At 47.9% G+C, this 24,480-nt stretch overlaps 1 protein-coding gene across 1 annotated transcript in view; it reads left to right on the top strand.

Moving 5' to 3' along the window:
* Positions 1 to 24,480, top strand: part of LOC144608288 (astrotactin-2-like) — a 908,904-nt gene that overhangs the window by 698,261 nt on the left and 186,163 nt on the right. The window lies entirely within an intron of this gene.

The raw sequence follows: 24,480 nt of genomic DNA, 5'->3' as shown, positions 1-24,480 counted from the left end.
CCCGGGCCGGGCCTCACCAGCAGAGGTGCAGACCAGTCCCAGGGACACGAGTTGCCCGGGCCCGGGAACCCCCTCCCCAGTGTGTGACGTCACGCCCGACGTCCCGCCCCCAGGTGCGCCGGGCACCCCCCCCCTCCCTGTGTGACGTCACGCCAGATATCCCGCCCCCAGGCCGCGTCGCCATTGGTCGCCCGCCCCGACAAGCCCGCGCGCTGACTGGCCGCCCCTCCCGTCCATCAAGCGAAGCCTGGGATTCCCCCCTTCCCTCCCCAGTGAATGATGTTGCAAAATTATCTTTACCTTTACCAGCGTTTCTCAACCTATTTACCCTTGCGGAACCCTTGAAATAAGTTTCATGTCTCGGGGAACCCCTACATAAAAATTATATATTAATTATTATATATATAGGCCAGTTGAGGCCAGTTCATTTGTTATATTTAAGAGGGAGTTAGATGTGACCCTTGTGGCTAAAGGGATCAGGGGGTATGGAGAGAAGGCAGGTACAGGATACTGAGTTGGATGATCAGCCATGATCATATTGAATGGCGGTGCTGGCTCGAAGGGCCGAATGGCCTACTCCACCTATTTTCTATGTTTCTATATATTATAAAATGTTCATATAACTATTAATCTCTCGCCACCTGGGGACGCCGCACGATGGCTGCCTCGCCTGCAGTCTGTCTGTCCTTTTCAAACTCTTTTTGTTATTTTTGTTATTGTTATTAAGTTTTAAAAGTTTGTGTTAATGTTCTCTGGTTTGTTTTATGTGGGGGGTGGGGGGGAGGGGGTCGGGGGAAACTTTTTTTCAATCTCTTACCTTGCCGGAGATGCGATTGTTTCCCGGATCGTATCGCTGGTCGCTCTGCGGCCTAACATCACGGAGCTGGAGGTCTTGCCTGGGACTGACCTTGAGTCCCCCGCGGGGGCATGGACTTATCATCTGAGCCTGCGATCCCTCGCCTGGGATCGACGCTCCAATGCAACCTGCGGACTTTAACATCAGGAGCTCGCAGTCGGGTTGAGACCGGTCGGGAGCTCCAAAAGCTGCAAGAGGTTCGACTGGTCCCGACCCGGGGTTGATCGCCGGCGCGGGGGAGCTGATATCTCTCCCCCCCCCCCCGATGAAGGAGCTTGATCGCCCCGACGAGGAAGGCTCGCCGCCGGCTACGGGAGTCAAGATCGTCCCATCAACGGAAGGTTAGAGCCCCCGACCGCTGGAGGACAAAGAAGGGAGAGATTGAACTGTTTTTTTACCTTCTATCACAGTGAGGAATGTGGAGGAGCCACTGTGGTGGATGTTCATGTTAAAATGTATTTTGTGTGTCCTGTTGCTTTTTACTGTTATGACAATAGACAATAGACAATAGGTGCAGGAGTAGGCCATTCAGCCCTTCGAGCCAGCACCGCCATTCAATGCGATCATGGCTGATCACTCTCAATCAGTACCCCGTTCCTGCCTTCTCCCCATACCCCCTCACTCCGCTATCCTTAAGAGCTCTATCCAGCTCTCTCTTGAAAGCATCCAACGAACTGGCCTCCACTGCCTTCTGAGGCAGAGAATTCCACACCTTCACCACCCTCTGACTGAAAAAGTTCTTCCTCATCTCCGTTCTAAATGGCCTACCCCTTATTCTTAAACTGTGGCCCCTTGTTCTGGACTCCCCCAACATTGGGAACATGTTATCTGCCTCTAATGTGTCCAATCCCCTAATTATCTTATATGTTTCAATAAGATCCCCCCTCATCCTTCTAAATTCCAGTGTATACAAGCCCAATCGCTCCAGCCTTTCAACATACGACAGTCCCGCCATTCCGGGAATTAACCTAGTGAACCTACGCTGCACGCCCTCCATAGCAAGAATATCCTTCCTCAAATTTGGAGACCAAAACTGCACACAGTACTCCAGGTGCGGTCTCACCAGGGCCCGGTACAACTGTAGAAGGACCTCTTTGCTCCTATACTCAACTCCTCTTGTTACGAAGGCCAACATTCCATTGGCTTTCTTCACTGCCTGCTGTACCTGCATGCTTCCTTTCATTGACTGATGCACTAGGACACCCAGATCTCGTTGAACTCCCCCTCCTCCTAACTTGACACCATTCAGATAATAATCTGACTTTCTATTCTTGCTTCCAAAGTGAATAACCTCACACTTATCTACATTAAACTGCATCTGCCATGTATCCGCCCACTCACACAACCTGTCCAAGTCACCCTGCAACCTCATAGCATCTTCCTCACAGTTCCTTTCTACACATGCAAGAATATGAATACAAATATGAGAAAAAAAACTGCCAAAGATGGTGAACACTGCCCGGTCCATCACCAGCTCTGACCTCCCCACCATCGAAGGGATTTACCGGAGTCGCTGCCTCAAGAAGGCAGCCAGCATCATCAGAGACCCACACCACCCTGGCCACACACTCATTTCACCCCTGCCATCGGGAAGAAGGTACAGGAGCCTGGAAACTCTAACATCACGGTTCAGGACAGCTTCTTCCCTACATCCATCAGGCTATTAAACACCACCCACAACCTCCAAATAAACTCTGAACTGCATAGACTTGGGGGCATTGATATTGTATTTTTGCACTATTATTATTTACTTTGTGTGTGTGTCTGTGTGTGCATGTATATATATAATACACACAAAATAAATAATAGTGTAAAAATACTAAGCCAATGCCCCAAGTCGACAATACAATACATCTTTATTGTCATTGTACAGGGGTACCACGAGATTGGGAATGTGCCTCCCATACGATGCAATAAATTAATTAATTTAAACAACAACAACCCTACGAAACAAATTGTAACAGTTTTAAGACAGAATAAAGTGCAAGTAGATCTGTGCCGGATCACTGTGCGATGTGACCATCCAGCTCAGCAGGACCGGTTCATAGCAGCTATGGCCCTGGGGATGAAGCTGTTCCTGAGTCTGGAGGTGCGGGCGTAGAAGGCCTTGTATCGTCTGCCCGATGGAAGGAGTTCGAACAGACTGTTGCAGGGGTGTGAAGAGTCTTTGTGGATGCTGGTGGCTTTTCTGAGGCATCGTGTGTTGTAGATGCCCTCCAAGGCTGGTAGCTGTGTTCCAATGGTCCTTTATGTACTACCCGCTGAAGAGCTTTCCTTTCTGCCTCCGTGCAGCTGAGGTACCACACAGGGATGCCATGTGTTAGGATGCTCTCTATGCAGTTCAGACTAGATATATATATATATATATATATATATATATATATATATATATATATATATATATATGAGAGAGGCGTGTGTGTGCGTACATATGGATGTGTGTATATATTTGTGGGTGTAGATATTTTGTGTGTGCGTTTCAATGTGTGTGAGTGTATATATTTATTTGTGTATAGACACACACTGAACTTTTCTCTCTCGTTTATCATATTGTTTACAGAGTGCGATGTTTACATATTCTGTTGTGCTGCTGCAAGTGAGAATGTCATTGTTTTATCTGGAACACACGACAATAAAACACTCTTGACCCTTGAGAAGCGCGGGGAGCGGAATGTGTTTTTCGAATCCAACACTGGGTGGCAGTAACCGTACACAATGAAAAGCAAACGTGCTTTTCCCTCCCTGAGCACAAATCTTAAAAGCCTTCGTGAGAAATCAGAGAGCTCTTAAAACATCCTTGCGAATGCCCTCGGAAAGCACTGTGAATGATGAAACCTCGTCCACTCCCTGACCCCTGTATATGAAAACCCGAGTTGGAAAGTGGAGCATTCGATTGAGCTAGTTCTTAAATGGTCAAAATATTGTCTTGGCTGAAATCTAAAATGGTTAATTCTCTCCCTGGGGCAGGTGGGTGGAAAGAACAATATAACTGGATTCTGAGTAAATTGCAAAATGTACTTATTGAATAATTGTCGAAAAACGATCTGACAAAACAGATTGGGGGGGGGGGGAAATGAAAAATTTGTGCAACTCAATCACGAGAGACCCTGTGCACTTGACTAGACAGACATCTCATTGGTGCCTGCAGGGTCTTTTTTGAACCTGTCTTTGAACTAGTTGTTGTAAATGTCATGGTTTTTGGATTGAGCATGAATGCTGCTTTGTCTGCTGAAGTTTAGTTTAGTTTAGAGATACAGTGTGGAAACAGGCCCTTCGGCCCTCCGAGTCCACGCCGACCAGCGAGCCCCGCACACATTAACACTATCCTACGCACACTAGGGACAATTTTACATTTACACCAAGGTAATTCACCTACAAACCTGTACGTCTTTGGAGGTGTGGGAGGAAACCAAAGATCTCACGCAGGTCACAGGTACAAACTGCGTACAGGCAGCACCCGTAGTCTGGATTGAACCCGGGTCTCTGGCGCTGTAAGGCAGTAGCTCTACCGCTGTGCCACCGTGACACCCTTTAAACTTTGCCTCCCTCACCTTAAAGCTGGGCCCCAACTATACTTCATCGGCCCTCTCTCTGACTCTCCCACAGCTCCGGGCCTCATTCACCCACACCTGCAACGGGCCCCAACTATACTTCATCCACTTCTCCAACTTCAGATAGTTCCTCTGTCCCTCCCTTCCCCTCCTCCTTCCCAGATCTCCCTCTATCTTCCTGTCTCCACCTATATCCTTCCTTTGTCCCACCCCCGACATCAGTCTGAAGAAGGGTCTCGACCCGAAACGTCACCCATTCCTTATCTCCCGAGATGCTGCCTGACCTGCTGAGTTACTCCAGCATTTTGTGAATAAAGCTATGCCCTTTCTAGTTTTTGATATTTTAAAGATTTCATGATCACAATTTCAAGATTAATTTATTGTCACGTGTACTAATTAAAGTGCAGTGAAATTTGAGTTACCATACAGCCGTACTAAGTAAGAAGCAACAAGACACACAGCCACATAAAATACAATTTAACATAAACATCCACCACAGTGGATTCCACGTTCCTCACTGTGATGGAAGGTAATAAAGTTCAATCAACTTCCTCCTTGTTCACCCGCGGTCGGGGCTGTTGAACCGTCTGAGGTCGCCGCTGCCGACTGACCGAGGCCCTTGCGACGAGATGATCGAAACTCCCCACGTTGGGACGAGTGAAACTCTCTACGCGGCACGGATCTCCCGAGTCGGCCTCTTCTTACCAGAGACCGCGGGCTTCACGGTGTTAAAGTCCACAGGCCCCGCGGTTGGAGCTCTCCACAGTCGATCCTCAGCAAAGGATCGCAGCTCCGCGATGTTAAAGTCCGCACCGCGTCTGCGGCATGAAGCGCCGGGCCGGTCTCCAGGAAAGGCCGCACCACTCCACGACGTTAGGCCGCAGTGGGGACGGAGATACGACACGGAGAAATATCGCACCTCCGTTGAGGATAAGAGATTGGAAAAAAGTTCCCCCCCAACTCCTCCCCCCCCCCCCCCCCCCCCCCCTCCCCCACATAAAACAAACCAAGGAACACTAAAACATACTTTTAACACATACGTAAAATTAAAAAAAACAGAAGAAAGGACAGACAGGCTGTTGGCAAGGCAGAAAATGCCGGTGGCGCCACCCGGTGGATGGTTCATATTTGGAAAGCGGTTCTGACTGTCTACCCGATCCATGCCTCTCATAATTCTATTTGCTTCTATTCGGTCTCTCACTCAGCCTCCAGAAAAAAGAAACAATCCAAGAGTCCCTCACGAGAACTATAATCTAGGGAAAGACACAAAATGCTGGAGTAACTCAGCGGGATAGGCAGCATCTCTGGAGAGAAGGAATGGGCTTGACTCATCTTTCCTCAGTTCTTTGCAGGAGCACCATTGATTGACATTATCCATGTCATTTTTTATTGGTACTGAAACATATTTTGTACGTATCATTTAGTCTTTACATAAAATCTGCAAACTCTCAAGTAAGAACTTGGATCTCATTTAATAGCTTTGTTACAATTGTACTTTACGGTCAAATCTCCAGGGTAAATTTTATTTTCAGACTTCCACAATTCTTCAGATTCTCCTTCCAGCACCTGTGCTGATTGTAATGGATCTTGATAGCACCAGGAAGAGTTTCTGTTCTGCCTAAACCTTGCACAATCTGACCTTGTACAATGAAGTATGACAGTGCGCAGATAGAGTGGATGTGGAGAGGATGTTTCCACAGGTGGGAGAGTCTGGGACCAGAGGTCATAGCCTCAGAATTAAAGGGCGCTCTTTTAGAAAGGAGTTGAGGAGGAACTTCTTTAGTCAGAGGGTAGTTAATCTGTGGAAATCATTGCCACAGAGGGCTGTGGAGGCCAAGTCAGTAGATATTTTAAAGTCAGAGATAGATAATTTTTTGATTAGAACGGGTGTCAAGGGTTATGGGGAGAAGGTAAGAAAATGGGATTAGGAGGCAGAGATCAGCCGTGATTGAATGGCGGAGTGGACTCGATGGGCCGAATGGCCTAATTCTACTCCTATAACTTGTGAACTCGTGCACCATTTATAAACATTATAAAACAGGAGGCAAAGCATCTTAATTTGGAACTGAAGAAAACAACAAGGTGCTGGAGTAACTCAGCACGTCACGGTGGCGCAGCGGTAGAGTTGCTGCCTTACAGCGCCGGAGACCCGGGTTCGATCCTGACGATGGGTGCTGTCTGTACGGAGTTTGTACGTTCTCCCCATGACCTGCGTGGGTTTTCTACGAGATCTTCGGTTTCCTCCCACACTCCAAAGACATACAGGTATGTAGGTTAATTGGCTTGATATAAGTGTAAATTGTCCTGGGTGTGTGTAGGATAGTGTTAGCATGGGGGGATTGCTGGTCAATTTAGACTCGGTGGGCCGAAGGTCCTGTTTCCGCGCCGTATCTCCAAACTAAACAAAACTCAGTGGGTCAGGCAGCATCTCTGGAGAACTTGAGTAGGTGCCGTTTCGAGTTGGGACCCTTCTTCAAACTGATTGTGGTAGACAATAGACAATAGACAGGTGCAGGAGTAGGCCATTCAGCCCTTCGAGCCAGCACCGCCATTCATTGCGATCATGGCTGATCACTCTCAATCAGTACCCCGTTCCTGCCTTCTCCCCATACCCCCTCACTCCGCTATCCTTAAGAGCTCTATCCAGCTCTCTCTTGAAAGCATCCTACGAACTGGCCTCCACTGCCTTCTGAGGCAGAGAATTCCACACCTTCACCACTCTCTGACTGAAAAAGTTCTTCCTCTTCTCCGTTCTAAATGGCCTACCCCTTATTCTTAAACTGTGGCCCCTTGTTCTGGACTCCCCCAACATTGGGAACATGTTTCCTGCCTCTAATGTGTCCAATCCCCTAATTATCTTATATGTTTCAATAAGATCCCCCCTCATCCTTCTAAATTCCTGTGTATACAAGCCTAATTGCTCCAGCCTTTCAACATACGACAGTCCCGCCATTCCGGGAATTAACCTAGTGAACCTACGCTGCACGCCCTCCATAGCAAGAATACCCTTCCTCAAATTTGGAGACCAAAACTGCACACAGTACTCCAGGTGCGGTCTCACCAGGGCCCGGTACAACTGTAGAAGGACCTCTTTGCTCCTATACTCAACTCCTCTTGTTACGAAGGCCAACATTCCATTGGCTAGAAATTGAGGTGGGGGAGAAAGCTGAAAGAGAAGAGAGGGGGACGGACTAAGCCTGGCAAGTGATAAGTAGATACAGGTGAGGGAGGTTTTAAATTGGTACGCGTGACAATAAACCGAACTAAATAAGGTAAAGATACAAAAGCTAAGGACTGAAGAGGTGATTGTGAAGCCAGATGAAGGAATACAGGTGAAAGGGATCGGAGGGATGGGGAATGCGTGGAATGGGTGCGAATCCCAGTGGGGAACGGGATGACAGTGGGATAGAGGTGAGTGGGATGGAGGGCGGGGGGGGGGGGGGGTGTTTTTGTCGATTAGCTATCTAAATTTGGGGAATTCATGCCTTTAGGTTGTAAGGTACCCAAGTGGAATTCTGAGGTGCTGGTCTCACTTACATGTGGCCTCACCAGGTTAATCCCCGGGATGGCGGGACTGTCGCATGAGGAAAGATTGGAAAGACTGGGCTTGTATTCACTGGAGTTTAGAAGGATGAGAGGGGATCTTATAGATGCAGGAAAAATGTTCGCAATGTTGGGGGAGTCCAGAACCAGTTCTCCCCATACCCCCTGACTCCGCTATCCTTAAGAGCTCTATCTAGCTCTCTCTTGAAAACATTCAGAGACTTTGCCTCCACAGCCTTCTGAGGCAGTGAATTCCACAGATTCACAACTCTCTGACTGAAAAAGTTTTTCCTCATCTCCATTCTAAATGGCCTACCCCTTATTCTTAAACTGTGGCCCCTGGTTCTGGACTCCCCCAACATTGGGAACATGTTTCCTGCCTCTAACGTGCCCAACCCCTTAATAATCTTATATGTTTCTTCTTATATGATTGTTGGCAGATCAATTTCCCTCCTGGGATAAATAAAGTTGTATCGTATCGCATCTTCCAGTTTCCTAATGTACTTGTCCAGAAGTCGTCAAACATTGTCATTCTACTAGCCTCAGTGAGTCCCACTGGCAGTTTATTCCATATGCACCCCCACCATCTGTGTGCAAGAGGTTGCCCCTCAGATTCCCATTAAATCATTCCCCTCTCACTTTAAGCCCATGTCCTCTGGATTTTGATTCTTCTACCCCGGGAAAAATACCCCGTGCTTTCACCCTATGAGAGGGATAGATAGGAATATCTAAGGTCTTCCCATAATGTCATGGGCCTCCTCCGTTGTCACAGTGAGGCCACAGACAAACCGATATTTCATACGCCCCCATAAGATCACACCTCAGCTTCCTGCACTCCACAGAATAAAGTCCAGGTCTACCGAACAGGCTCCCTGTGGCTCAGGCCTGGACTCTTGGCAACATCCTTGGAAATCTTTCAAGGGATAGAGGCCAACTGCAAGGAAACTGGCCAGCTCTGTGATAAAACCTGGTTGGCATGAATGGGTTAGGCCCAAGGGTTGGGCTGAAGGCTCTATTTCCATGCGGCGTGACTGTGTGAAAGCGTTATTAGCCAGTTTGACACCAGATTAGTACGTGTGTCAGGGGTTATGGGGAGAAGGCAGAACAATAGGAGGGAAAGATAGATCACCCATGATTGAATGGCGAAGTAGACATAACAGGCCGAGTGGCCTAATCCTGCTCCTATCACATGAACATGAACTTATGAAATGATTTGATCCTCCGCTATAGTTTTTATATATATATATATATATATTAAATATATATATATATATATATAATTTATATATCTATATTTATATATTATATATATATATAAACCATAGGAAAGGATCAGATCAGTTCATAAGTGATAGGAGCAGAATATTGATCTATCAAATCTATCTTGAATATTGATCACCAATCATATCATATCATATCATATATATACAGCCGGAAACAGGCCTTTTCGGCCCACCAAGTCCATGCCGCCCAGCGATCCCCGTACACTAACACTATCCTACACCCACTAGGGACAATTTTTACATTTACCCAGCCAATTAACCTACATACCTGTACGTCTTTGGAGTGTGGGAGGAAACCGAAGATCTCGGAGAAAACCCACGCAGGTCACGGGGAGAACGTACAAACTCCTTACAGTGCAGTGCAATCAATAGATATATATAAATACATATAGTATAAGAAAATAACTGCAGATGCTGGTACAAATCGATTTATTCACAAAATGCTGGAGTAACTGAGCAGGTCAGGCAGCATCTCGGGAGAGAAGGAATGGGTGACGTTTCGGGTCGAGACTATTCTTCAGTCTGAAGAAGGGTCTCGACCCGAAACGTCACCCATTCCTTCTCTCCCGAGATGCTGCCTGACCTGCTCAGTTACTCCAGCATTTTTAATATAAATACATATATATATATATATATATCCTTACATACACACACACACAGAAACATATATACACATATATATATATATCCATACATACACACACACACACACACACACACACACACACACACACACTCATATATATATATATACTAGCACAAGTGTGCCCGTTGGGCCCGTCCTCGAAGGGTTTCCATTGTAACCGGGAGGGGAGTGGGGGGGAGGGAAGGGGGAGGGAGGGAGGAGGGAGGTGTGGAGGGGGGAGGGGAGGGGGGGATGGGAGGGGGGAGGGGAGGGGGGAAGAGGGGAGGGAGCGGGGTAGGGGGGAGGGGGAGGGAGGGGGGAAGGGGAGGCAGAGGGGAGGGAGGGGGAGGGGGAGGGAAGGGGGGAAGGAGGGGGACCTCCCCTTTTCCCAGTACCCCTCTTTCCCCGTTGGGCCCGTCCTTGTAGGGTTTCCATTGTAACCGGGAGGGGAGTGGGGGGAGGGAAGGGGTAGGGGGAGGGAGGGGGGAAGGAGGGGGACCTCCCCTTTTCCCAGTACCCCTCTTTCCCCGTTGGGCCCGTCCTTGTAGGGTTTCCATTGTAACCGGGAGGGGAGTGGGGGGGAGGGAAGGGAGGAGGGAGGTGTGGGTGGGGGAGGGGACGGAGGTGGGAGGGGGGAAGGGGGGAGGGAGAGGGGAGGGAGGGGGTAGGGGGAGGGGGAGGGAGGGGGACCACCCGTTTTCCCAGTACCCCTCTTTCCCCGTTGGGCCCGTCCTCGTAGGGTTTCCATTGTAACCGGGAGGCGGGGAGGGAGGGGGGAGGGAGGGAGGAGGGAGGAGGGAGGTGTGGAGGGAGGAGGGGAGGGAATGAGGAGATTCCGCGCATGCTTACTGAGCACTGCCTCACCGCAGCGCCCTCTATCGAAACCTCAATAAGGGGGGGGGCATTGCATTAAAACCTGTGTAACTTAAAAAATATGCGACAGAATTAAATAAAAAAATCATTTTCCAGCATTGGCCCGCGTGGTGATTAAGGCGGTACAAAAATCGTGGCGCTACGGTTCACCGTTTTGCCGTATTCAGCCGACATCAGTGGAATATATATACAACGCTACAAGATCTGAGTTTTAGTAGTATATAGACTAGACAAAGTGGGCCCGTTGGGCCCATTCCCCACTCCCCCATTCTCTCCTCCCCCATCCCCACTCTCACTCTCCCCACACTCTCCCCTTTGGCCCGTCCTCTTAGGGTTTCCATTGTATCCGGGAGGGGGGTAGGGAGTGAATGGGGGAGGGAGGGAGAGGGAGGTTTTGTGGAGGGAGGTGTGGAGTGATCGGGTGGAGGGAGGGGGGGAGGGTGATGAGAGATGGGGTGGTATTTGTGGAGGGGGATGGAGGGGGAGAGAGTGGGGGGGGAGGGGAGGAGGGAGGGATGGGGGAGAGGGGAGGGATATGGACCTCCCCTTTTCCCAGTACCCCTCTTTCCCCCACCACCAAGTCCCCTCCGCACGACCCCTGTTGTCCCATTCCCCATTCTCAGACCACCCCCCCATTTTCTCTCCCCCAGACACACTCTTAGCATCAGTTAAAGGCCCGGAGGGGGGGTGCGGGGTATCGGATCAGTGAAAGGTCCGGTGGGGGGGTGCGGGAGATCGCATCATTCAAAGGCCGGGGGGGGGATAGCGGGGAGATGTTCTCCCTGGTGTGGGAGAGAGGAGAGAAGCAAGGGGAGAGAGGAGAGGTGAGCCGGTGATCCCTGGCTGGCGCCGCTAACGGCGTCCATTTTTTTGGTGCGAGTGAGGAGATGCCGCGCATGCGTGCTGAGCACAGAGTGAGGAGATTCCGCGCATGCGTACTGACCGCATCCGCACCGCAGCGCCCCCCTTCTGTCAAAACTTCGATAAATGAGGGGGGGCAGCGCTTTTAAACCTCTGTAAGTTAAAAAATATGCGACCGAATTAAACAAAAACATCATTTTCCAGCAGCAAACCGCATGGTGATTAAGGCGATACAAAAATCGTGGCGCCACATTTCACCGTTTTGCCGAAATTGCCGTATTCAGCCGACATCAGTGAAATATATATACATACAAGATCTGAGTTTTAATAGTATATAGATAGATATATATATATATCCATACATATGCATATATACATATACATATATATATATATAATTTCATAAGTTCATGTTTTTATATATATACTAGCAAAGCGGGCCCGTTGGGCCCGACCCCACACCCCCCATTCTCTCCTCCCCCAGCCCCACTCTTACTCTCCAAGTGTGCCCGTTGGGCCCGCCCTCCTGATCTGTGAAGTGACTTGCAATAACAAAAAAAACAACTTTAAAACAATCAGTGCTTTTTTGGAAACTAATGTAGCCGTCACAAGCTGAAGACTAAATCCGCACCGCAGCGCCCCCCTTCTGTAAAACCTTCGATAAATCAGGGGGGGCAGCGCTTTAAAACCTCTGTAACTTAAAAAATATGCGACCAAATTAAATGAAAATATCGCGGCCGGTCAGCCGGGAGGTTGGTGATCAAGGCGGTGCAAAAACCGTGGCGTGACGGTTTACCGTTTTGCCGAAATCACTGATAACTGCTCAAACCCAACATACAAATATATTCATATAGAAGATCTGAGTTTTAATAGTATACTAGAACAAGTGTGCCCGTTCAAAGCGGGCCCGTTGGGCCCGTCCCCACACCCCCCATTCTCTCCTCCCCCAGCCCCACTCTTACTCTCCAAGTGTGCCCGTTGGGCCCGTCCTCCTGATCTGTGTATGTCAAGTGACCACTATAACCTTCTTTTTTTTTTTTTCCTAATCAGATGTGCAGCACTTTGGTCAACATGGGTTGTTTTTAAATGTGCTATACAAATATAATTGACTTGACTTGACTTGACTTGACTTGCAATAACAGTTTTTAAATGTGCTATACAAATATAATTGACTTGACTTGACTTGACTTGACTTGCAATAACAATTTAGCTTTTCGAAACAATGTAGCCGTCACAAGCCACAAGCTGAAAACTAAATCAGCACCGCAGCGCCCCCTATAATTTAGGGGGGGGGGGGGAGCGCTTTAAAACCTCTGTAACTTAAAAAACATGCGACCGAATTAAATAAAAAACAATTTTGCAGCAGATAACCGCGTGGTGATTAAGGCGGCGCAAAAATCGTGGCGCTACGGTTCACCGTTTTGACGAAATCAGAGAAACCGCTGTTACGTGCATATATATATATATAACACAAGATCTGAGTTTTAGTATTATACTAGAACAAGTGTGCCCGTTCAAAGCGGGGATAGATATATAGATTTGATAACTAAGGAAGGTTTCGTCGTGTCTTTTGGACCAGGTCCAAATACTTTCTCCAGATCTATTGCATTATCAGGCCTGAGAATTTTTCTGCCTATGAACTTGCTTTGCTGGAATTGTATCATTCCTTCCTGGTTGGTAAATGAGGAAGAATATTTCCACTGGATATTAATGTTTAGGTTTGCGAGTTACAGCCATCTATATGATGGACATGACATGTTTCGTTCTCTCGAATGAACAGTTGGCTGCATGATTCTTGTCCTTCTCTGCCTTTACATATGCAAACTCCTTCCCCCATTTCAACACATTGCCTTATCTTGTTCTCAGTGTTCCTTTTCTTGACAAGCCAATGCCGAGAGATTGATGGTTGCCAGTGATTGTGAGCTTGCCAGATATAATCAGAAACACCCATTCTATTCACACCCTGTTTTATTTATTGTGTGTCGGGTGAAACTGCAGATGCTGGTTTAAACCAAAGACATGCTGGAGTAACTCAGCGGGTCAAGCAGCATCTCTGGAGAAAAGGAATGGGTGACGTTTCTTTTTCACGTGCCTATTCCTTTCCTTCCAAAGAAGGGTCTCGACCCAAAACGTCACCTATACCTTTTCTCCAGAGATGCTGCCTGACCCGCTGAGTTACTCCAGCATTTTGCATCAGTCCTCTTTAGTTAAGTTTAGAGAGACAGCATGGAAACGAGCCCTTCGTCCGCACCGACCAGCGATCCCCGCACACTAACTCTACCCTACCCACACTGGGGACAATTTACATTTATACCAAGCTAATTAACCTACAAACCTGGACTTCTTTGGAGTGTGGGAGGAAACAAGATCTCGGAGAAAACCCACGCACTCACGGGGAGAACGTACAAACTCCGTACAGAGAGCACCCGTAGTCAGTAAATAAAATATATTATATTATATAGATAATAATATCTATATAATATGATTATAATTTATATCATAATAATACACTAATCCCACCTGACTGCATTTGGCTCATATCCCACTAAATCTTTCCAATCCATATACTTGTCCAAATGTCTTTTAAATGTTGTGATAGTTTCTGCCTCAGCCACCTCCTGTGGCAGCTCATTCCACATACTGAGTTACTCCAGATTCTTGATTAGTGCGGGTATCAGGGTTTATGTGGACAATGCAGGAGAATGGGGTGGAGAGGGAGAGATAGATCAGCCGTGATTGAATGGCGGAGTAGGCTCGATGGGCCGAATGGCCTAATTCTGCTCCTAGAACTTATGAACTAATGAACGTATACCCACCAGATGCACGTGACAACAATAAACCTAAACATAAGGCTAAAACCTAAGCCTAAGTATAAAGTTGAAAAGAGCCTGGGACCAGTGTAGATGGGGCACCAAGCTGGGCCGAAGGGCCTGTTTCCATGCAACTCTACGACTCTGTGAGTATTATGTGGCAACGCAACCATGCATTTTGCAGTTGGGAGGTTGTGGAGGCCAAAGGGAAAGATGTCCTGCAGTTAATCAAGTCCCAATCGAGGGGGGCCCCTCTGACGAAGGAGAACCTGGCAGAGCTTCACACAAACGCTTCCAGTGATGACATGTTGCGAGAACATGAAAGGGGCCGCTATCGAAGGGTGTGCGAGAGGTTTCCCAGGCCCGTCGATGAGCGCTAGAAGGCGTCACGATCATCTGGCAGGTCACTCTGGCTGAGCGGGACGGTCCGTAACGGCGGGCTCGACAAGCCACCGGGAGATTTATGACACCGAGCTGCAAGAGAAAAGGAAGCAGTCAACCCTGGACGTTTTCCTTAAAGGAGAGGAAAACATCCAAAACCCGAACGGCTTCCAGAACAATCGGGACACTCAGGCCCTCGAACCGAAACATCACCCATTCCCAGGGTTGCCAACTGTCCCACATTAGCCGGGGCATCCCGTATTTTGGGGTAAATTGGTTTGTCCGTACGGGACCGCCCTAGTCCCGTATTAGGCCCGGGGGGTGGGGGGCATGTAGGCCCGGACACTGTAGGCCCGGGGGCCGCTGTCGGCCCGGGGGCCGCTGTCGGCCCGGACACTGTAGGTCCAGACACTGTAGGCCCGGACACTGTAGGCCCGGACACTGTAGGCCCAGGGGCAGCCGTAGGCCCGGACACTGTAGGCCCGGACACTGTAGGCCCTGGGGCAGCTGTAGGCCCGGACACTGTAGGCCCAGGGGCAGCTGTAGGCCTGGACACTGTAGGCCCAGACACTGTAGGCTAAGAGAGTGTTTTCGGGGAGCGGGGCCAAGTGCGCTCGCCTAACGGAGGTAGCATAGTAACCAGCTTCCCAGGCCGGGCGGCCGCCATTGGTGGAGCCGCTGGCTGGGTGAGGTCAAGTGGGGCATGGGCGGTGATGTCACCCTTTGTTCCCATTCCTTCTCTCCAGAGATGCTGCCTGATCCGCTGAGTTATTCCAGCATTTTGTGATAGCTCCAGTAACACCTCCTCAGCAACCCAACCAACCGTTTGCTGAAAGAATCCTGAAGAAAGGTCCCCTCCCGAAACGTCACCCATTCTTTCTCTCCAGAGATGCTGCCTGTCCCCCCACTGAGTTACTCCAGCATTTTGTGTCTTAAACCAGCATCTGCAGTTCCTTCCTGCACACTGGATCGGGTGAGAATGACTTTCACTCCAGAAAGTGTCAAACATCTTTAAAACTGGGATTAAAGATACAACTCAAATATTTTCTTTGCCAGCCAAAATGCCTTGGAGTTATTTTGAAGAAAACCTATTGCTGTGAGATTTATGTACAGGTACAATATTTGTCGGTCTCACTCACGACAAGGAACGTGGTCTTTTTTTGTTGCTCATTCGAGCATTTCTACTTTGTAACAGAGGTTCTCTTGTTGATGGATGCTACTGCTGGCCCTGGTTAGTACACACATACAATGATTTAAGGTGACGAACTTCAGCCGTTTTACAGTTAATTATATTAGTTTAGAGATACTGCATGAGGACAGGCCGCTCGGCCCACCAAGTCCGCGCTGACCGACGATCCCTTCAAGGTATGTAGGTTAATTGGCTGGATAAATGTAAAAATTGTCCCTAGTGGGTGTAGGATAGTGTTAATGTACGGGGATCGCTGGGCGGCACGGACTTGGAGGGCCGAAAAGGCCTGTTTCCGGCTGTATATATATGATATGATATGATATGATAACACTCTCCTATATATTAGGGACAATTTACAATTATAGCAAGCCAGTTAACCTACAAACCTGTATGGTCTTCATATTGTATGAAAAGGCTAATGATTTGGTACATTTTTGATCACACTCTTTCCTAATCCACTCCTTCACTCCGCCATCAATATCATTGCCAAGGCCAAATATAACTGCTTCATTATAGGAAATAATTCCCTGTTAAACAAACTGTCTGTTATTCTTTACTTATTTTTGCGTACTTTACGGATACAGCCCGCGATAATAATATATTCCCACACCGGGGAAAGTTACAGTGTTACAGCAGCAAAGCGGATAGCAAGAGATCATTCATTATAAATAAAAGATACATAAATTGTCGTCAGTTTTCCGTGTGTTCTCAGCTGTATATTGTTGACTCGTCTGCTGGGAGCAGTGCTGGTTGCGCAGTCTCACGGCAGCGGGAAGGAAGGACCTCCTATATCTCTCCTTCACGCACTTGGGGCGAAGGAGTCTGTCACTGAAGGAGCTACTCAGTGCAGTGTCAGTGTCCTGCATGGGGTGGGAGTCGTTGTCCAGCAGCGATGTTAGCTTTGCCATCATCCTCCTCTCTCCCACCACCTGCACTGAGTCGGGGGGGGCAACCCAGGACAGAGCTGGCCTTCCTGACCAGCTTGTCGAGTCTCTTCCCTTCCGCCGCTGCGATGCTGCTGCTCCAGCAGACCACTCCATAGAAAATGGCCGATGCAACCACCGTGTTGTAGAAGGTCCTTAGGAGTGCCCCCTGCACTCCAAAGCACCCGAGTCTCCTTAGCAGATAAAGTCTGCTCTGGCCCTTTCTGTATAGGGCATCGGTGTTTTCAGTCCAGTCCAGTTTATTGCTGAGGTGGACACCCAGGTACTTATAAGAATCCACCCTCTTGATGTCCATTCCCTGGATGTTCACCGGTGTCGGGGGGACCTGGCTGCGCCTGCGGAAATCTACCACCATCTCCCTGGTTTTCCCCGCGCTGATTATGAGGCGGTTCCGCTGGCACCAGTCCACAAACTCCTTGATCAGTTCTCTGTACGCCCTGTCCTCGTCGCCCGTGATGAGGCCGACGATGGCAGAGTCGTCAGAGAACTTCTGTAGATAGGAGTCTGTGGAGCTGTGCCTGAAGTCCGCAGTGTACAGGGTGAACAAGAATGGCACTCGCACTGTTCCCTGTAGAACCCCAGTGCTGCAGCCCACCCTGTCCGAGACCAGGTCCTTTGTCCTCACATACTGTGGTCGGTTGGTGAGGTAGTCCAGAATCCAGGATGTGAGGTGGTGATCCACTCCTGTGCGTTCCAGCTTGCCCCCCAGAAGCCACCGGCTGGATGGTGTTGAATGCACGGGAGAAATCAAAGAACATGATTCTCACAGTGTTAACCGGCCTCTCCAGGTGTGCGAGAGTTTTTTTCGCAGGTAGATGATGGCATCCTCCACCGCGATGCGAGTCTGGTAGGCGAACTGCAGCGGATCCACCAAGCCCCTCGGCCCACCAGCCCGCACCGAGCAGTGATCCCCGTACACTACCACTATCCTACACACACTAGGGACGATATACAACTTACAGAAGCCAATTAACCTACCAACCTGTACGCCTTTGGCGTGTGGGAGGAAACCGGAGCACCCGGAGAAAACCCACGTGGTCACAGGGAGAACGTGCAAACTCAGTAACAGACAGCACCCGTAGTCAGGATTGAACCCGGGTCTCTGGCGCTGTAAGGCGGCAACTCTACCGCTGCTCATCCTCGCATTTTTCAGGAATGCATTTACCACGGATAACATAGCCTCTCAGTAGAACGGCCACGTAGTTTAGTTTAGTTAAGTGTCACGCGTGCAGTGTCAAGATACAGTGGGAAAAAAAGCTTCTTGTTGCGTGCTAACCAGTCAGCGGAAAGACAATACATGATTACAATCAATCCATTCACAGTGTATTCAAGAGAGAGTTAGATATAACTCTTAGGGCTAATGGAATCAAGGGATATGGGGAGAAAGCAGGAACGGGGTAGTGATTTTGGATGATCAGCCATGATCATATTGAATGGCGGTGCTGGCTCAAAGGGCTGAATGACCTACTCCTGCTCCTATTTTCTATGTTTCTATGTTTCTATGTGTAGATACACAAGTGAACGGCTGTGACTTGTCAAAACGTGAGGCTAGTGCTGAGCGGTTAGTGCTGAGCAGAAGGATTGTATTTTGTTGAAGAGTCAATTTGGTTTGTCCTTTTTAAAAAAAAGAAAAATCTTTTGAAGTACAGCACGTTGTTTGAGTTCCCTTTGAAACCTCTTTCAACGAGCGGAGTGGAGCACAATCACAGGCCGGCCAAGCCCAGCCAAATTTGTCTCATCAGGCTTTCAGACTTGAAAAAGAAAAACACCATCAGGTCACAATTTTCAGTTTGTCAGGCTGGCTGGTTGGCACTTCCCTCAATTGGCCGGCGCAGAACACATCTGGGGGTGCTTTTGCAAGAACAAAAAGGAATCTCAACCTTGGACGGTTCCAGACACATCAGCGCTTGAACTGCTGGGCTTAATAATCATATCAATCCCATGCTGAACCAACTAAACCACGAAGCGAGCTTGTAAGGATGGTCGGAAAGTTGCAACACATCGCAGGGTCAGGAGCAATGGGGTTTTATTTCTGCGGAAAACTTTTTTTTTTGTTGGGGTTGTGTCATAGCTTGGTGGAAAAAAATATTAAATAATAATAAGTAATAATAAGTACTTTATTCGTCCCACAATGGGGAAATTTGCAGGGTTACAGCAGCAAAGTGGATAGCAAAAGTAAATAAGCATTCATTAAAAAATTAAAACAGCGGTAATTCTACCACGAAAAAATAAGAAAGATAACTTAACTAAACACTACTAAACAGAGAGAAAAAAGTTCAACAGTGAGCATGACAATGGACAATAGACAATAGGTGCAGGAGGAGGCCATTCGGCCCTTGGAGCCAGCACCACCATTCAATGCGATCATGACTGATCATTCTCAATCAGTACCCCGTTCCTGCCTTCCCCCCATACCCTCTGACTCCACTATCCTTAAGAGCTCTATCCAGCTCTCTCTTGAATGCATTCAGAGAATTGGCCTCCACTGCCTTCTGAGGCAGAGAATTCCACTTCTGAGGCAGAGAATTCCACACTACTAAATTCCACACTTCCACAAGAGCTGCTGCCACACAGGGAGGTGCCATTTATAAATATATATATTTGGCTGGTTTAAACCAAAGCTCGACATAAAAAGCTGGAGTAACTCAGCGGGTCAGGCAGCATCTCTGGAGAAATGGAATAGGCGACGTTTCAGGTCGAAAAAGAGACAGAGGGGAAAATCGGCATAACCGTTGGTTAATTTACAATGCAGTAGAATGTACCAGCTTCAAAGCCGTCGAGCCTGGACTTGTTCATTTTATTATATTTTTTAGATTTTTTTTAGATTTAGAGATACAGCGCGAAAACAGGCCCTTCGGCCCACCGAGTCCGCGCCGCCCAGCGATCCCCGCGCATTAAAACTATCCTACACACACTAGGGACAATTTTTACATTTTTCCCAGTCAATTAACCTACATACCTGTACGTCTTTGGAGCGTGGGAGGAAACCGAAGACCTCGGAGAAAGCCCACGCAGGTCACGGGGAGAACGTACAAACTCCCTAGGCCACAGCTAACAACGGCCTTTCTCCTTTATCATCATTACTTTTCTTTGCATATCTTTCATTCATTTATTCCATATCTCTCTCTACGTCTCCATGTTTAGCTTTCCCTTGACTCTCAGCCTGAAGAAGGCTCTCGGCCCGAAACGTCACCTATTCCTTCTCTCCAGAGGTGCTGTTTGTCCCGCTGAGTTACTCCAGCTTTTTGTGTCGATCTTCGGTTTAAACCAGTGTTTGTGGTTCCTTCCTGCACACGCAACATTGCTTGCCAGCTTGTTCGCACACTCCCTTTCATGCAGAAGCTTCCGAATTGCATGATAAACTCAAATTAAATTTGTTGCTGAATCTTGGGTTTCAGATATAAACTGTAATGTATCTCTTTATCAGTGTGTTAAGTATTAAAGCAATACAAGTAATCTTCACTGGCCAGAACCAAAGCTGTTCTAATTGATAGCAATCTCTGCTTGCTAGTAAGTTCTTCTTAAACGTTTCCAACTGTTTATTTTTCTCACTCTTAGCTCTCGTTTCCAACTCGCACGTTTCCCTGTTCATTCCTGATCCAATCTATTTCCTGCTTCATCAACTTTAATTTGTGGGAGATGGGATAACCTGTTTTTTTTTAAAAACGTCGGCTTGCTAGAAACACTAAATTAACTTGCAACCAAGCCAGTGCTACACCACACGGTGTGAGCTAGCCATTGATGAACATGTTCATGAGAATAGCCGGGTGAAAAGTTAACTGGATGAATTCCTTTTCCGAGCATTGTGCTCCCTGCCATCGTGCCACCATTATAGACCTACTGACTCCCACAGCTATTTAACCCACACTTCTTCCCACCCTGCTTCCAATAGACAATAGGTGCAGGAGGAGGCCATTCGGCCCTTCGAGCCAGCACCGCCATTCAATGTGATCATGGCTGATCATTCTCAATCGGTACCCCGTCCCTGCCTTCTCCCCATACCCCCTGACTCCGCTATCCTTAAGAGCTCTATCTATCTTCCTGTGAAGACCCTATCCCCTATGCCCAATTCCTCCGTCTACGCCGCATCTGTGCCCAGGATGAGGTGTCCCATACTCAGGACATCTGAGATATGTAGGAAGAAACTGCAGATGTTGGTTTAAATCGACAAAAAGCTGGAGTAACTCAGCGGGACAGGCAGCATCTCTGGAGAGAAGGTATGGTTGACGTTTCGGGTCAAGACCCATCTTCAGAGATGTCCTCATTCTTTAGCGAACGGGGGATAGGGGGGGGCTCCCTTCTCCCACGGTAGACGAGACCCTCACACGTGTGTCTCCTTGGTACCCCGCAGCTCCGCCCTTGCTCTCCCTCCCCCCATTCGCAACAGGGCCGGAGTCCCCCCAGTCCTCACCCTCTACCCCATCAGCCGTCGCGTACAGCACATAATCCTCCGCCATTTTTGCCAGTGAAACCTTAATTTGACACCAGATAGCGCAGTTGAGTTTTTGTGAAGGGTTTACTTCACCGGATGATGAAGCCCTGCAGTGGATTAGACGCTGCATCCGTGTCCAGGTGGGCTGAGATTGTAAGCTCGTGCGTTGTCTACCACAGATGCTTTTCACCATTGCCCCTGTCCTGGTGCTGGCTTGCAGATGCTGCTGTTCCTTTGTCAGTATTGGTGAAGCACTATTAGAAAACCCTAGTCTCTCTCCCAATGTCCACATGTAAATTTAGTTTTTAGTTTGAGAGATACTGGCCCTTCAGCCCACCGAGTCCACACCGACCAGCGACCCCCACACATTAACACTATCCTGCACACACTTGGAACAATTTCACATTTAAACCAAGCCAATTAACCTACAAACCTGCACGTCTTTGGAGTGCGGGGGGAAAACGAATATCTCGGAGAAAACCCACGCAGGTCACAGGGAGAACGTACAAACTCTGTACAGACAGCACCCGTAGTCGGAATTAAAAAACGTATCGAATATGTTATCGAAACATATAAGATTATTAAGGGGTTGGACACGTTAGAGGCAGGAAACATGTTCCCAATGTTGGGGGAGTCCAGAACAAGGGGCCACAGTTTAAGAATAAGGGGTAGGCCATTTAGAACTGAGATGAGGAAAAACGTTTTCAGTCAGAGAGTTGTGAATCTGTGGAATTCTCTGCCTCAGAAGGCAGTGGAGGACAATTCTCTGAATGCATTCAAGAGAGAGCTAGATAGAGCTCTTAAGGATAGCAGAGTCAGTGGGTATGGGGAGAAGGCAGGAACTGATTGAGAATGATCAGCCATGATCACATTGAATGGTGGTGCTGGCTCGAAGGGCAGAATGGCCTCCTCCTGCACCTATTGTCTATTGTCTATTGTCTATTGTCTATTGTCTAATATCTAAACCCAGGTCTCCGGCTCTGTAAGGCAGCAACTCTACCGCTGTGCCACCGTGCTGCCCTGTGCAGGAAGGAACTGCAGATGCTGGTTTACACCGAAGATAGACATAAAATCCTGGAGTAAATTCAGCGGGTCAGGCGGCATCACTGGAGAGAAGGAACGGGCGACGTTTCGGGTCGAGACCCTTCTTCAGACTGAGAGTCGCAGATTAGTACTCAGATAGGAAATGTTTACAGGGACATTTTTTCAAAAAATGCAAGCATATATGGGGCGATCTTAGATGGGGCACCTCTGGAGAGAAGGAACGGGTGACATTTGTAGGTCGAAGTCTGATGAAGGGTCTCGACCAGACACGTCACCCAATCAGTTCAGTTAAATTCAGTTTGGTTTATTGTCACCTATACCGCCGGTACAGTGAAAAGCTTTTGTTTCCTTCTCTTCAGAGATGCTGCCTGTCCTGGCTAAGTTGCTCCAGCATTTTGTTCCTATTTCCAAATGTCAATATTTGTTTGGTGCGTGGCAGGTTTGAGCATAAGAACGTGACATACTGGATGAAAATAGGAGCCCGTATGATTTTTTTCATACCGTCTCCACCGTTCATATTTATAGAAAGGTTTATTCTGTGGAATTCTCTGCCTCAGAAGGCAGTGGAGGCCAATTCTCTGAATGCATTCAAGAGAGAGCTGGATAGAGCTCTTAAGGATAGCGGAGTCAGGGGGTATGGGGAGAAGGCAGGAACGGGGTACTGATTGAGAATGATCAGCCATGATCACATTGAATGGCGGTGCTGGCTCGAAGGGCCGAATGGCCTCCTCCTGCACCTATTGTCTATTGTCTATTGTCTATTATTATCGATCGGTGAGTTATCAGCTAATGAGACCTGGGAGAAAAATTGAGTTGATGGCAATTTGGAGCAGCAATAGTCTTATTGAACGGCGAGTTGGTCTGAAGGGCCTGTTTCCACACTGGATCGCTCTCTGACTCTAGAAGGAATGGGTGAAGTTTCGGGTTGAGACCCTTCGGTCTACAGAAGTGTCACAACCCGAAACGTCACCCATTGCTTCTCTCCAGAGAAGCTGTGTGTCTCGCTGAGTTACTCCAGCATTTTGTGTCTATCTTCGGTTTAAACCAGCACCTGCAGTTCCTTCCAGCACTCTGGATCGGGTGAGAATGGCTTTCACTCCAGAAAGTGTCAATCATCTTTAAAACTGGGATTAAAGATACAACCCAAATATTTTCTTTGCCAGCCAAAATGCTTGGAGTTATTTTGAAGAAAAACCTATTGCTGTGAGACTTATGTACAGGTACAATATTTGTTGGTCTTACGGCAAGGAATGCGGTCTTTTTTTGTTGCTCATTCGAGCATTTCTACTTTGAAAATGGAGGTTCTCTTGTTGATGGATGTTCCTGTTGCCCCTGGTAACTGCACACATACAATGATTTAAGGTGATGATTTATCCTACAAGAGCTAAAACTATGTGCCCTTTGCCTTCATTCGTTGATGAGATGAACTCTTTCAAAGAAATGCGCACAGATCAAATTAATGAATAACTTACTTTGTGATGATGGCTAAATTAAAGGGGAAATTTGAAGGATGAAGTTGAGATCATAAGGTCATAAGTGACAGGAATAGAATTAGGCCATTCGTCCCATCGGTTAGATAGAGCTCTAGGGGCTAGTGGAATCAAGGGGTATGGGGAGAAAGCAGGCACGGGTTACTGATTGTGGATGATCATCCATGATCACAATGAATGGCGGTGCTGGCGCGAAGGGCCAAATGGCCACCTCCTGCACTTATTGTCTATGCTTCTGTGTTTCTATGAGTCTACTCTGCCATTCAATCATGACTGATCACTGCCTCCTAATACCCATTTTCCTGCCTTCTCCCCATAACCCTTGTCATCTGTTCCAATCAAGAATTTGTCTATCTCTGCCTTAAATATATTCACTGACTTGGCCTCCACAGCCCTCTGTGGCAATGAGTTCCACAGATTAACTACCCTCTGGCTAACGTAATGCCAGCAATGTCCAATAAAGTAAGAAATGTTGCTGTCGGAGTAGAGATTTAAGAGTGTGGAGCGATTGTAATGTGTGATTGTAGATCTGCTTATCATCATATCATATATCATATCATATATATACAGCCGGAAACAGGCCTTTTCGGCCCTCCAA

The sequence above is a fragment of the Rhinoraja longicauda genome, chromosome 31 (assembly GCF_053455715.1).
Source record: "Rhinoraja longicauda isolate Sanriku21f chromosome 31, sRhiLon1.1, whole genome shotgun sequence".
Taxonomy (NCBI): domain Eukaryota; kingdom Metazoa; phylum Chordata; class Chondrichthyes; order Rajiformes; family Arhynchobatidae; genus Rhinoraja; species Rhinoraja longicauda.
The sequence above is the reverse complement of the archived record's forward strand: the minus strand, read 5'-3'. Positions and strand labels throughout refer to the sequence as shown.